This window comes from Micropterus dolomieu, linkage group LG02, assembly GCF_021292245.1.
Source record: "Micropterus dolomieu isolate WLL.071019.BEF.003 ecotype Adirondacks linkage group LG02, ASM2129224v1, whole genome shotgun sequence".
Taxonomy (NCBI): Eukaryota; Metazoa; Chordata; class Actinopteri; order Centrarchiformes; family Centrarchidae; genus Micropterus; species Micropterus dolomieu.
In genome coordinates this window covers 18023005-18037603 of record NC_060151.1, presented here as the reverse complement: position 1 = coordinate 18037603, position 14599 = coordinate 18023005, and the positions used below count along the sequence as shown (strand labels likewise).

Below are 14599 nucleotides of genomic sequence, written 5' to 3'. Positions count from 1 at the left end.
AGTTGAAAGTCTGTGTTGCCCAGCGACAGCCCCAAAACATCACTGCTCTAGGGATCTGCAATACCAGCTACAGTGTGTGCAAACCTGGGGAAGACTTACAGGAAACGTTTGTAACAACTTTTGTTGGCAATGACAGAGGTCAAAGTATTGAGTTGAACATTTGTTATTGACAACACTTATTTCCACCATAATTTACAAATAAGTTCTTTAAAAATCCCACAATGTGACTTCCTGGATTTTTTTTTTTTTTTTTCTCATTTTGTCTCTCATAGTTGAAGTGTACCTATGATGGAAAATTACAAACCTCATCTTTCTAAGTAGGAGAACTTGCACAATCAGTGGCTGAATAAATACTTTTTGGCCCCACTGTAACTGCTGTTTTGTCCAACTGCAATTAATATTAGGCTACCAATAGTAAGCTATAGTAGCCTGTACTATTATCTGAAATTAAAATGAATACTCAAACATTAGCACTAATCAAACCTTAAGCACAGTGGTGTAGGCTAATATCAGAACGGTTCTATTTGTGGAAAAAAGCTGAATCTCAACTAACAAACTTTCCGTAGGCATATTATCCAAATCAGGTGTAACCTGTAAATAGATTATACTACACTTACCTTATACTCATACAGGTAGTGGATATTGTTTAACAAATTTATAGATTTTGGTCATAACGTAACTCATTGCCTTTAATGTACGCATGCTGATCATGCTTACTGTCACATGAAGTCACCCCCCAAAAGGCCCTTTCTGAGCCAGGAAAAACCCTGTACATCCTGTGGTATAGTACTACATGCCCTATAGCACTCTCATACATTCTGTGGTAAAGCACTTCGCATCAAACTACAATATTACAATTCAAGTTTGTTTTATTAAATAAACAATATGTAACAATGAAACTTGTTTCCATCAGACTTAAATGTTAATTTATTTCCAGGTAAGTCACATCTTGGTAAGCTCAAACAACTAAAACGTCATTCAACAAGGAATTTTTTAGATTCAGTAGGCATAGTTTTAGTGGTTTAGACATTATTTTCTGAACAAATCTGAACATGTAAATAAGTTTATAAAGGATGGTGTTTCAAAGCATAGATCAACCCAAATAACAGTACAAGTGTATCCGTCAACCTGGGGAGATCACTTACAACTATTTCACCTTCAACTACAACAGAAACGCTCTCAGGGTTGAAGCAGACTGCACAAGGGGCGTTGTGAGTGACCACAGTGGGAGTGTCAGCAATGGTTCATCTTCGCACTGCAAAATACAAACAATGCAATTATGAGTAGAGCCTGACCAATTTATCGGCCGATATGAGCTAACTGCACTTACTATAATAACAAATCCATTCAACTGCAAATACCTTAAAGACAAGTCAAATTTATACAAATGCAGTGACTAAAACAATGGGTGAGAAATAGAAGACAACCATTACCTTAAACACGACAATAAAAAAAAAATCTGAAAGCCAGTGCAGTAAGTTTTAGACCTGAATATTCAACTATTACTTCATTGGGTAGGTATTTGGTTTTCAATTTTGGGATTTGGATATTCACACACGCACCTACAATCTGTTTCTTACACACATAATTTACTCTCATTAAGACAGCGGCCGGTACCGGTGTATTTGTATTGACAGTAGGTCATTGTAGGTAATTTTCCACCTTAGATTAGTGTTTATTTACTACTTGAATCTGCTCTTCTGCTCTTCTCTATCTAGCCTGCACCTCTGGACTCTCACGGCAAACACGCCGGCTTGCTCCACCTCTTCCTGTCTCTCTCTCTCTGTATGTGTCTCTGCTGACTTTCTTCATCATTTCATAAAGTCGCCGTGTTTAATAAACTCACTTGACATTCAGTTTGAATGTGCACAGCATGTGGATCAAACTAAACTAATGTTCACTGAGGTTCATGAGGTTCACTGTCGCTCCGCAATGTAACATTTCCTCTGTGTCCGTTAACACAATGTCAGATAATATCTTTCTTTGTGTTTCTCTGCAAAATGCAAAAGTGGGTTGCCAAATATACTTTGGCAGGTGCTAATATACCTGACCAGCTCGCCCAAGTATCTGTCGAAAACACTGTATTTAAAGTTAGTGCAAGCTGTAGGCCTATTTTTTGTAAATATTACACGTTGGACCAATTTTATTGTCTTCCATCTGCGTGTCACGTGACCATTTTGGTCCAGTCATGATTGAGGGATCGTGGAGGGGAAAAAACGAGGTATAATCCGAATCGCAGCTCAAAAATCACGGTCTGAACCCCTACTTGAAAGTGAAAGTGAGGATTCTCTGTCATGCCAATTGAAAGTAGTTGACGTTATCATCCTAGTCATCACATCAATAACAATAAGATTTCACTATTAATAGTAGTTTTGTCCCAATCTGTGTTGACTGAACATTGTGGCCATGGCAAAGTTAACCTTAAACTCACCTGGAGGTCATAAACCCTTAGGTTGTCCGCAATGCCTCTGCTATCTTGCCTGTCTTTGAGACCTTCTGCCTGTCCAGGGCAATCAGTTGTGTTGTGTATTGTCAAGCTTGCAGTAGAATAGTTTGCATATGTTCTGCATCTGCAAGCATACAAACACATACACACAAACGTATGTAGATTAATACAGAGTTTTCAACTTGGGCCTTCACAGAAAATGAATGAATCAATTAGGCTACTTGTCTGAAGTAGGACGGCTGGCTATATGGCAAATAGAATACAGTTTTTACCTGGGACATGGACCACTGCATTGACACAGTGTTGATGATGATTTCAGTCAGGTAATAAATAGCTCAAGGAGTTATAATAAGTTAATAACAGCATTTCACACAGTCTACAGTATAAATACAATCTTCTTGGCTCTTGATCACTGCCAATAATTCAGGTATCAAACAACAATCTGTGACAGTTGTAAATTGCTTCTCTGTTGTCCTATAGAAGCAAAGTAGGGTTTTTTTATCCACCGTATGTCTGATTAGCAAGCCAGCAATTGACTGCAGGTACACAGTATCTAACAAATCTATACAGTATAAAAAGCATTAAGTTCAAATACTGTTAAATAATTCTAAGAAAATATACCAACCCTGATGCTGAGATGAGATGAGAACAAACAGATGAGAAGTGCAGATTCTTAGATAATGTAGTGTCACTCAATAATCACTTTGATCCTGCGGGAGCAGATTTAACAAACAATATAATTAATTCCCACTAGTCCAGTAAACATAATCATCAAATGCTGCTGTTTTCAAATCCAGTATTTTATAATTTATCTGACTCACCTGTACAATAGCTGCTCTTGCCAGTTAGGTGATTATGGGCATGATGAAATTCCTTCCTCTCTATGGTCCTTGATGGGCACAAAATATAAGAACACCAACTTTTTATTAGGTTACAAAGTAATGGCCATGTAAATACTTCCCACAAACTAGAGATATGGGCGGAGTTTAATGTTGTGAGAAATAGTTTCTACGCCTTAATTACGAGTTTATTAATTACATTCAGTTACAAAGTAATAGCCTAATCCAACATTCCTGCCATAAATCCTTCCTTTATGAAAATAATGTGTAATGACTGTTGAAGTGTAGCACATGGACAGGTGTTTCTGTTACTATGTCCATCCCATGAATATCTGTGAGGCCGTGCTAAATAACAGAAACGCATCTTGCATAACGCAGTTCATCTGTCCACATGTCATGACAACACACGATAAAATAGATTCATCAACAATGGAAATTTCTACAGTAAAAAATATAACGTTACTCCTTTACAAATAACGTTACAGCCGCTTGAGGCAACTAATGTTAGTCTCTGCAATAGAAGGGCTGAATGGTATGACTTTCTGAGTAACGTTACCCAAAATCTTACTACAAACACTTATGAGCCACAGCTTATGAGACTTGAATGCAGAGCTTGACTTTCTCCACATTAATTCCATTAGGGCTTACATAACTACAGCACTTGGTGCAAAATTAGTGTGTTAGCCACCTAACTTAACATTAACCTGTCTGTTAACGTTACTGTTACTGCGCCTGACAACAGATAGCTGAAATTTAATAAACTTTTTTTGCTTAACAGACAAAAGCGCAGGTAACAAGGAGCAGCCCCAGGCTTTAAATAATAACTGTTGACGACTCTGGCAATGGTTTCAGTCACTTCTATACGGTAACGTTACTTTTTAGCTAACGTTAGTTGACGTTAACATCACTTTAAACAGTAACGTAAGTTACGTTAACTGGCCTGCCTCCACATAACGTTACTGACGCGGTCATACCAGAGCACAGTTGAACACAAAAATATTTCATAGCGCTCCGAAAAAAGAGCTGGGTTATCTCAACTTTGTAAAATATGTTAATTAATTTGTTTTGCCCGTTAACGTTACTTCCAAACTCGTCTCGCTCGCGTCGGTCGACTTTCTAGAACAGAGGTTACTAGTAGGCGGACCGCGGTCCGTATCCGGACCCAGTCGCTGTTCTCTCCGGACCGCCGACCTACAGCCGCTTTATTATTGAGACTTACTACCTCCTGATCGGAGTGTCTCCATTTTAACCCGCGCAGCTTTTCTAGCATTTACTGTACTGGTTTAGTGGACCAGGAAACTCACAGACCAATCGCATGTGCTCCAATCAAATCTGTGTACTCAGAAGCATTGGTCCTTTTCTTTGGTACCATACCACATAGGACATGTACTGTGTGGTAAATGTGTGGTAAATCTATGGTATAATACCATAAGGCATGTACAGTGTGGTAATTGCGTGGTATTGTACCATAGGACATGTACTGTGCGGTAAATGTATGGTATAGTACCATAGGATGTGTACTGTGTGGTAACGCGCTGACATTATACTTCACAAGGTTTTAAATGCTTTTTAATATATAAATGTGGTGACGTTATTTTGCAACATTAATGGTAGATTTTGTTGAGACCAACATTAACAGTTAACGTTAACTATGAATCAATTACATTAATATTTACTTACAGCTCAAACAAACAATTTGAAGCAAATCAATTAACCGTTTTACATACCGTTAGTTACGAGTCGTTTATTTGGACATCACCTCAGTATGTTACTTGTAATAAACTTAATAAGCTAAAAGGTAGAGTCCTTAGTTTCTAGAGCCTGACTGATATGGGTTTTTGGGGGCCGATGCCAATATTAAAGTGAAAAAGATTTATGAGCCGATATTTTGATTGTAAGAATGATTTGGATAGAAGACCCCTTTACTGTATAAACTACACTTAGAACAGGCAGATATTGAAAGCTGGTATGTATGTGGGCTATAAAACCTTTTCCTAAATGGATTACGTTAATAAAATCGATTACAGTGAACACGTTAACAATTGCACGTCAATAAATATTTGCTACTGGAAGGTGCAACTTTTTCAGCCGTCTGTAAACAGAGTGAGAGAGAATAAGCATGTGTATTTCACTTTACACATGATCTGCCATAATTTCAATGTAGCACATTCACATCATCCCTTTACCAGCATTCTTTAATTCTAACCAAAGCTATGTGAAACCATTTAACCACCATCGGTATAAATCATGTTATCTAGGATACAGTGAGCTGCTGTTGAATGCATCTAATACTACAGGAATGTCTACAACAAGGACCTGCAACTTTGAGATTTCATTTCATTAACGTTATAACTACAACCAGAGCAGTTACAGTTCTGACTACAGCGTTTCACATCTACAACGTCACAAAAAGAGGAGCTACAGGAAGCCGTGTTAGATTCTTCTTCAGATCACGTTCATTTACATGTTTGCTCTGGTTTAATCATTTCAGACGCAGACTTAACTGCAGACATGCGGCTCGCAGATATATTTAGAATACGTCAGAAACTATAGTTTAACAGCTCATTAAGGTTAGCGCTCCTCCAACTGACAAACACGGCATTAGCTTTGTGGCTAATTTAGCAACAGGCAGCGTTAGGTGCTATGACGTTGCGTGATTTTAGAGAACATTTCGAAGTGATGAACTAGGGATAAATGTGGACCCTTCGCTAGAACTGTCACACTGTTTGAAATAAATGTACAGTTACGTCTGTCCAGTTGCTTTCAACACCCAACTACCGTAACATTAAACTGCTGTGAGCTGGTAGGAAGCCGGGAGATGGCTGTGAAAAACGGGCGGGTTACCAAGTCATGAATGTTTTCAGGAGAGAAAAGTGACTGGGTCTGTTTTTATTATAATTCTTAAAGTCATGTAATTAACTTGACAAAAACCGACTCACTGTAGTAAGCTCCAGTAAACTCCGGTCAGCTGATTGTTTTCTTCTGTGGTTTTTGTGGTGAGGCAGTGTAGTTAACAGGGGAGCTGCAGCTGGTCGCCCTCTGGTGGGCAAACTATGCAACACCCATGACATGAGTGAAGGATCTGACTCTAGGTTTCTTTTTAATAATCATATATTTGCTGTTTTAATCGGCATCGGCCGTTTATATGCAATTAGCTCATATTGGCCAGGCTCTATTAGTTACATGATGGAAGCTATGTAACTTGTAAAACGGTAGCCATGGCTGCTATGACGTTAACAGGGCTGGACTGAGACAAAAAAAAAAAAATCGGCCCTGGAATTTTTGGCCCAGACGGCCCACCAAAATCACACCCTTTACCAATACACCATCCTTCCATTTAAGGGCTCAGCTTAGGGGTGTGACGAAACACTTAGCCCATCAGATGTAACACTGCACAAGATGGGGGCCATGACAACAAGACAAGAATGTATTTTAATAGGCTGACTATTTAGGAAAACAAAACATGAATTGATGAAATACTCATAGGGCGGTCTGGGGGTCCTCCCCCACAAGGTTTTGAGCATTAAACACTTAATTTCCTGCATTCTGGGGACATTTTCTGGAGACATTTTCTGCACCAGGGAAGCACAAAATGCAGGTGGCAGGTGACAATTCAGACAATAAAAATATAATAAAATATAATGCATGTTTTTAGCCTAAGTTCCTTTTTTTGGACAACAGTTTTCTTCTGTATTTACATCGCATTGCAGGCTTATTGTGCAAATAAACCTTTCTCATAGCATTTTTATTTGTTAACATTAACATTTCTTGGTGCAAACTATTTTTCAGAACATTTTTAACAAATACTTTTAAAAAAATGGTGGCTATGTTCCCAGCGTCCCCAGTGTAAATGAGCCTCCCTCCCTGCTCCCTCCCTACAGGCTGAGCTACTCCCAACTTACCGCTTCACCTCCACTCTCCTCCTGCTGGCTGTCTGTAACAAATCGCCTAACACCAAACAGCAAGGGAAAAGTACATCACGCAAAAAAAAGGTAACGGGCGGATCTGGTACCTGCCCAGGTGATTGCAGCCAGCGGCCTGCTTACTTTGGTTAAACAAACCCTACAAGCCAGATAAATATTCAAACTGCAACTTTATACACTTGACAAAATTGTACATAAACGAAAAAAGTCCATACGATGAGTTGATGATGAGTTTAACAACATGTATTTAGAGATATATCAGGTTTAGACCACGTCGGGCAGTGCACACCGGTATTTGTTGCTGGAGGCTCGGCCGCACTCTGACACATCAAACAAACATTTTAAACATTATGACCATTTGCTACACACATTTACCCTTCAAAACCCCAATGTCCCAGCACATCAAATGTTCATTCAAATAACTTAAATTATTCGGATTGAACTAGATGTCCTCTGCGGTAAGAAGAAGAAGAAAAAAAAAAGAGACCAGGTGAAGCGTGGCAGACGCGCAGTCAATAATATTCCACAGTTAACTTAGGCAACCTCGCCACAGTCTGTTTAGCCGATGGGATGATGCAGTAGTCCAGAAAGGCCCCAACATGTAATCACCTAAAAGAGTTTCTTTGTTCCTTTGTTGAGTTCGTCTGGCAAACCTAACACAAAGCACACTATACTCCGACCGCTTCACCTGTTGCACTCCAGAGTTCCCCCTAAATGTCACTTCCCACTCTCCTTTTAAAACCTATCCAGTGGAAAAACAATAATGAGGGGGAATATGGGAAATGAGGCGCATAAACAGAAACAGAGAGCAGAGGGGGTGGGGGCCTGTAAGAGACGCTATTTTGAGTAACGTTGCTGCTGCGGCAGGGCTGTGTGAGATTAGTGTCTGGAATAGGGCATTTGAGAGAGAAAGGTACTTTTCATATTTCTCACAAGATTTTAGTGATCAGTTCTAGTTGAGGATCTGATGCCTCCACATCTGCTACACAAAGTTTAAACTGTATGTAATGTTATGAGGACAACTTGGCTACAGGACATTTGACAGCTGATATGAACTTATCTGTCTTAAAAGGCAACACAAAAACATTTAAGGACTGTCTCCCTTGTTCCATTTTCTCCCACGTATGTGACATAATAGTGCTGTCAACATCAAAATACTGAGGCATCTTTTAGAGGAGCATCTCAAAAAATTAGAATACTGTGGAAACGAGCACCAGAACCAGACTGAGAGATAACAGGCTTCAGAAAGCTTTGCAGGTATTTTGAGTTAATTAGCTGATTAGAGAGCTCTTCTCCCGTTGACATTTCTGTATAATTTATAACACAGAGCAGGTTGCCCATTAATCGGAAGGTCGGCAGTTCAACTGGCTCCTCCAGTTGCGTGTCTGTGTCTGTGTGTGGCTGTGTATGAATGTTAGTTTCTGATTGAGCACTTAGACTTAATGAATGTGTGTGAATGGTGAATGCAGATGTAGTGTCAAAGTGCTTTGCACTCAAAGCGGTCAAAGTGGTCGAAAAGACTAGAAAGGCACTATACAAATAGCATTTACATCCTAACCGTATAACAGAGTATTCCTAATAGCAATAGTTTAACAAATTGAAAACATCAATATTAAAAGGTTTCAAATGTAGAAGTAGTTTTGTATGACTTGAAATAATGTGTTGTAAGAGTTATTATAATGATAGAATCTGCTGTCATAATTTCACATCACTAGTGTTCAGGTTGTTGTGAGTAAAAAGAAAAGGCTGTGCAGAGCAGGAGCTAAAGAGCTGGGGCTGTTATCTCCTGTCTGCACTGTCTATACTTACGCCCCAGCTCTTTACACACACAGGACACAGAAAATCACATCTGGAGGGTTCTGCAATCAGCTCCTCTGGTACCTGTAAAGACAACAATGGGAAGACAGTTAAGCAGCTTTTTCCAAAGAGCCATAAATCTACTGAACTCTGAGATCGCCTCAGCATGAAAACCTCTCTAGCATGTCACAATAATTAGAGGTAGCAACGTGAAATACACGGTTTACTAATATGTGCAATATACTGTTTGCTGCTGGACACTGTGCAATAATAATCCATGCTGCAAAACACCTGTTGACTACTCAGTCAGATCTTATTTAACGTTTATTATAAGGATCTTATTTTATATTTAACTGTACTACCTTTTTTGGCAAATTCTAATCCACCAAACAAACTCAGAGGTGGCTCTCACACACCTAATTTCTGGCTTTAACTAAACCATCGCCCTAGTTGCAGCCCAGCTACTTGTCTGTAGGCATAAAGCTCATTATATGCTGACAAAAAAGGTGGATGTAAATATCTACAGGTAGCCTACATCTGTTCTGCCGAATAATGCATCCACCTGTTAAGGTCCTTAACAGAAACGTCGCTGATCAAACACAGTTATCACCTCAGATTGTTTGCTGAATCACAAGGAATGCTACATCTACTAAGTGTAATAACTTATTGATGACTCTAAACGTCCTTCAATATGTACTTTAATCATCCCCACTGATGAACCCCACCAAGAATAGTATAATGTTTTTAAACAGTCCCTCCGGTTCAGGTCCAGCCACTTATAATAGTATCTGACTAGTATCTAACTGAACAGTGACTGCGTTACAGTACGAGGCCAAATCTCACATTGCCCGTTTGTAAAGTTTAGCGTTAACATAACGTCAGCTAACGTTAACAGAGCTGAGCCAGAGACGTTTGGCTGAGCCTTCGCTTTACAACTTCACACACGCCTTTTCTTCACGGCATTATCACCCTAATGTCTAACACTAAGGTTAATCTAATACATTTTGGCTTCTCTCTTCTTGCTGACTTGTCTTTGATTCCTTAAAAGCTGTGGTTAGAACACACTAAACTCGTTAACTTAGCATCGTTAGCAGCTTGGAGCTGCTCATATCTGGCTAATTAGCGTAACGAGCTAAACTAACAAGCTATATGCCGACAGCGATACCTGTTAATATTGTTAACACATAAATAAAATACAGGAATTTCACTCACCAACTGGAACACGGACTTCCTGGAGGTTCTCTCTCCAATAAAACGCACAGCCTGCCATTATTCATCCGGTATCTGCATGTAGAAATGTCCAAACAGCTCCAACAGGCTGAGCCTCAGAGCTCCGTGTAGCTGAGTGAGGCTAACAGACAGCGGACCGAGTCCTAGGAGTTGCAGCGGCCAGGGACGCCTGTCAATCAAAGCGGCCACGCCCCTAGTAATGCAGAACTTTTAAGGCTTAATATAATTAAGCAGTCTCCCCCGACTTTTTAACTAATAGGCTATCATATTCAACAGCAGCAAGGAGTGTGTTTTTTTACAAAGCATAGGCTATAGCCTAGGCCTAACGTTTCTTAACACCACCGGCTGAAAGAAAAAAATAAAGCACTGAACTTTGAACTGCTGTTGCATATGTAGCATATCTAGAGCAGTTACAAAACGTTAACGCCACTCTCTCCCGACGAGTCCAAGCATCAGTGGCAGGAGCTGCCGGAGTTTCTTTCTGTAAGTTTCACGTTGCTGTGCTGCTTCAGCAGATGCTTCAATAAATCAGATATAGAAATGTTCGCGGTTGGAAGCTTTTGCTAGTCGCACAGAGTTTACAATAGACAACAATGTTATTTGTATCTTAGACTGTGACACAATAATGGCAGTTGCTACTAGAACGCCTCTCTCCCTCGTTCTCCATTTTTCCTTTAGTTTTGGCTATCAGCGAACATGAACAACAAAGTCGGGTCCCGCTGAGCTGCTGCACAGTCAAGGATGGTGCGTTCAGTAACGAGTAACGCAGCGTTACTTGCCTTAGTAACTAGTAATATTACTGTTTTATAAAAGTAATTAGTTATACTACTAATTACTGGGAAAGTAATATTATTACAATAGAGTGTTACTGCCCAACACTGTCCAAATGACACTGGATTAGATCCCCTACCAAGGTCTCTTACGCTGTTCTATTCAAAAAATTTGAGATTCTAGCAGACCTGATTTTCATAGAATTGTGGGAATTGAACACTGTTTTCGGAGCTTTGCTGGTACAAAAATGATTGAATGATCACTAAGTCCATAGTTTAAACTATGGATATATTTGACTTATCTGATACCAGAATGAGGTCAATAGTGGTTTGGGTGGAATAACAGACTCTGGTGTGTTCCTTCATCAACTACAAATCAAAAAGATTACAGAAATTTTAGTATTCTTTTGTGGATATCTGTAATAAGATCACCAAACACAATTAGGCTACCTCTGATTTAATAAAATCTGTGTAGCCTACTTAGAACATATTTCCTCTAAAAGATCATTAAAGTTGTTCTGATCCGGCGGCCTATAACATGTTCCAATAAAAATAGGTTTAGTCTTTGGTAAGAAAATTTCCAGCCACACTGATTCAATATTGTCATGACAAAGATCTGTCCTATGGTTAAAACCGCACTGTTACAATTCCAGTCACATCTGATCACCACATAATTCTCTAAATCTCAGCGTCTTTAATGGAGCTATCAAACCAAGTTTCAGTGAAGCACATCACTTCCACCTTATATTTGTTTGCAAGCAGACGAAGTTCGTTTATCTTTGGAAGAAGACTCTGATGTTGAGATGGAGAATATGGAATCCTCTTTTAAAGAACAATTTGTACGATTTCTAGATCGTTTTGAGACGGCATTTGGAACTTCACTTTTTTCGTCCGTAGCCTACTTTTATGGCATTGTCTTTGTCATTCCCTGCCAGTCTGTGCTCTGAAGCGAGCCAGCCATCGGGGTTCTCATGTCCTGGATTCACAATGACGACTCCTTTGATTTATTTTTTGAAATGTGCAGGGAGGGGTAACAGAACGAGTTAAGTAAGGCATTCTTTCCAAATCCAAAGTGTTTTGTTTTCAGAATGAGGTCTCATTACAGTTAGCTGATTTACACCCACTACTCTTCCATAAGTGTGAGCAGTTTGGGATGCATTTGTAAGCATCAACAACAAACAATACACTGAGAGCGCCACCAACACGGCAAACTTTCCTGCCGCCATGATGCTCCTCCTCTTGACCGTCTTACGATGATGCTATGAAGGCAAAGGGCGGTCACACCAAATATTGATTTGATTTAGGTTTTTCCCTCTGTTCACTCACTTTGTATTTTGTTAATTCATACATATAATCAATTAACATGTCTATTTTTACATGTACATTTTTAAAGCATTCTTCAAAATCATATCCAAAGATTTTTGTGAATCTTGCATAAGGTTCATGTATCAACAACTGGTGCCTGAATTTCATCCATCAATGTTGAAAAAAAAAAAAAAGCCAACCTGAAAAAATACAATTCCTGTCCAGTTACCTTGTTTGGTGCTGGGACTGTGGATGATTGAACCGATGGATGGGACAAAGGTTTTTGTACATCTTCATGGGCTTTTATTCACCCCTACAGATCATCCACACAGAGACTACCGCTTTCTGAGGTAGTTTTACTTTGGAGTAAAATGACGTACATCTCTTAGAGAGGAGAACAGGTGGTTTAAGGTGCAGACACATGAAATTGCTAAGTGACAACGGGGGTATGACAGTCACAAGACATTAAATGACTTGAGGGAATTAATTAAAACTCATAAATGACCAGCTCTGCAGTGTTTCCCTTATACCGTGCCTTTGTAGGAGGTGTTTCAGCCACATTTTTCAGTTATCCATCTCATGTTATACAACAGAACATATTTACGCTTCTATCTAACATTTTATGAGAGAAACCAAGAACAGTGAACAATTTTAAGGTTTAAGTCTATTCTCTTCTGTAATACGTGTAACTACAGTGACAGTGTATTGGGCTCTCTGAATGCAGTCCTTCAGTGGCTGACTGAAGGACTGAATCTGCTTCTGCTGTGCTGTCAACATGCTGTTTTGCCTGCACAGCCTATGGTGTAGTGATTTTCCATCCACCATGTTACACGGGCAGAAGAGATTAAATAAACGATATAAGCTTCTCTCATGCATTCTCTCACTTATTTCACCTGTCTGAATCGTTAAGAGTCATTAATTCAACAATTTTAGCAATGTAATGTATTCCTTGTCTGACAAGGGCTTTAGATGTACTGTAGACACAAGATACACAACATGCAGGCTAACCAGAGCCTCAGCACTGCTCACTGAGTGCTGGTCTGGGGCGACCTCTCCCTCTGTCTTCAGTTCAGGTTCAGGGTCAGCAATGGGGGCTTTAGCTTCTTCTTCTTCCTTGTCCTCCTTCTCTCCTGCCTCACTCTCACACTGCGAGCGCCTCTTCATGAAGGATGAGAAGAGGCGGGAGAGGCCGCGACCAGCAGAGTTGCGGTTGCGTGGCCGGAGCTGCTCCTCCATTGGTGAGGGCGGTCTGGCGTCCTGGCTGGCTTCTTCCTGCTGCCTCGGCTTCTTCTGGTAACTCTCCGTCTCGTCTGTTGTCATCGCAACAGCTATGGAAATAGAGGACGAGATAGAAGATAGAAGTTAAAAACCAGAAACACTCAGTGCCACTTTGTCTTCATCCTATGTGTCAAGCTTCTCAGCCTTTTTCCCTAGTGTTATTCTCCCAGTGTTTTCTGGACTCTTCTCAGTGTTTGTTGGACTTTCTTTGTGTTCCTGTATCATGTCTGTGTTCTGAATATTGTGTGTTTGCCTGCTCCCTGTTGGATTTGTTTGCCTTTGTCTGGACTGCTTCACTGGTTTTGACCTCTGCCTGCCTCACCTGTAAGCCTTTTGTACCTGTTGATTGTTATTAAATCCTTGTACAGTACCTGCTCTGCCTCTGAGTCTGCGTTTCACCTATTACATTGGTATATCAGCCCAGCTCAGAGGCTGAGAAGAGTTGAACATATAGTTTGAACATGATGCTGATTCTAAGGTGAGTAACTATGCTGAACCGCACAAAACTGAACATTAGAGCATATTTTCAACTCACCTGTGTAAGTGAACAATGTGTAACATTTTAACTTTATGCTTTCATTTACTTTTGGAGGGGGTACTTGAACAACATTTCAGACATACTCAAGAATAGATTGACTAGAATAAGAAGAATAGACTGAGCTCCTCTCTCCTCTACTTTCTCTCCCTCTGTATGCAACCTCATCCCATTATTGCATGTTACTAACACAACTTCTCCCCTTTCTGGTAGTCTTGTGCTTTCTCGTCCCTCTCCTCTCTCCTCCTATCACTTCCTGCAGGTTTTCTGGCTCTGGAGCTGTGGAGTCTGGATCTGTGGCTGCGGGTCGCCTGCTGCCCCCGTGTTCCTGCTCGACACCCTCTACTGCAACGACTATTGTTGCTAGTCTTATTGTTATTATTGTTATTATAATCATTAACATTACGATGGTTACCATTAACACTATTATAAATATCTGTACCATTTTTCATTTAGTTTATAGCAACATTACCTTT

At 39.9% G+C, this 14599-nt stretch overlaps 1 long non-coding RNA gene across 2 annotated transcripts; it reads right to left on the bottom strand.

Moving 5' to 3' along the window:
• Positions 1-900: 900 nt before the first annotated feature.
• On the bottom strand, positions 901-9076 carry LOC123960389. Of its 2 annotated transcripts, none has more exons than XR_006822504.1 (5): positions 9018-9076; positions 3268-3335; positions 3072-3156; positions 2432-2570; positions 901-1255 (listed from the first exon to the last, which is right to left on the bottom strand). It is a non-coding gene; the product is annotated as an uncharacterized LOC123960389 (long non-coding RNA). The 2 variants fall into 2 exon arrangements; XR_006822505.1 differs by lacking the exon at positions 9018-9076 and adding an exon at positions 6225-6284.
• Between the last annotated feature and the right edge of the window lie 5523 nt (positions 9077-14599).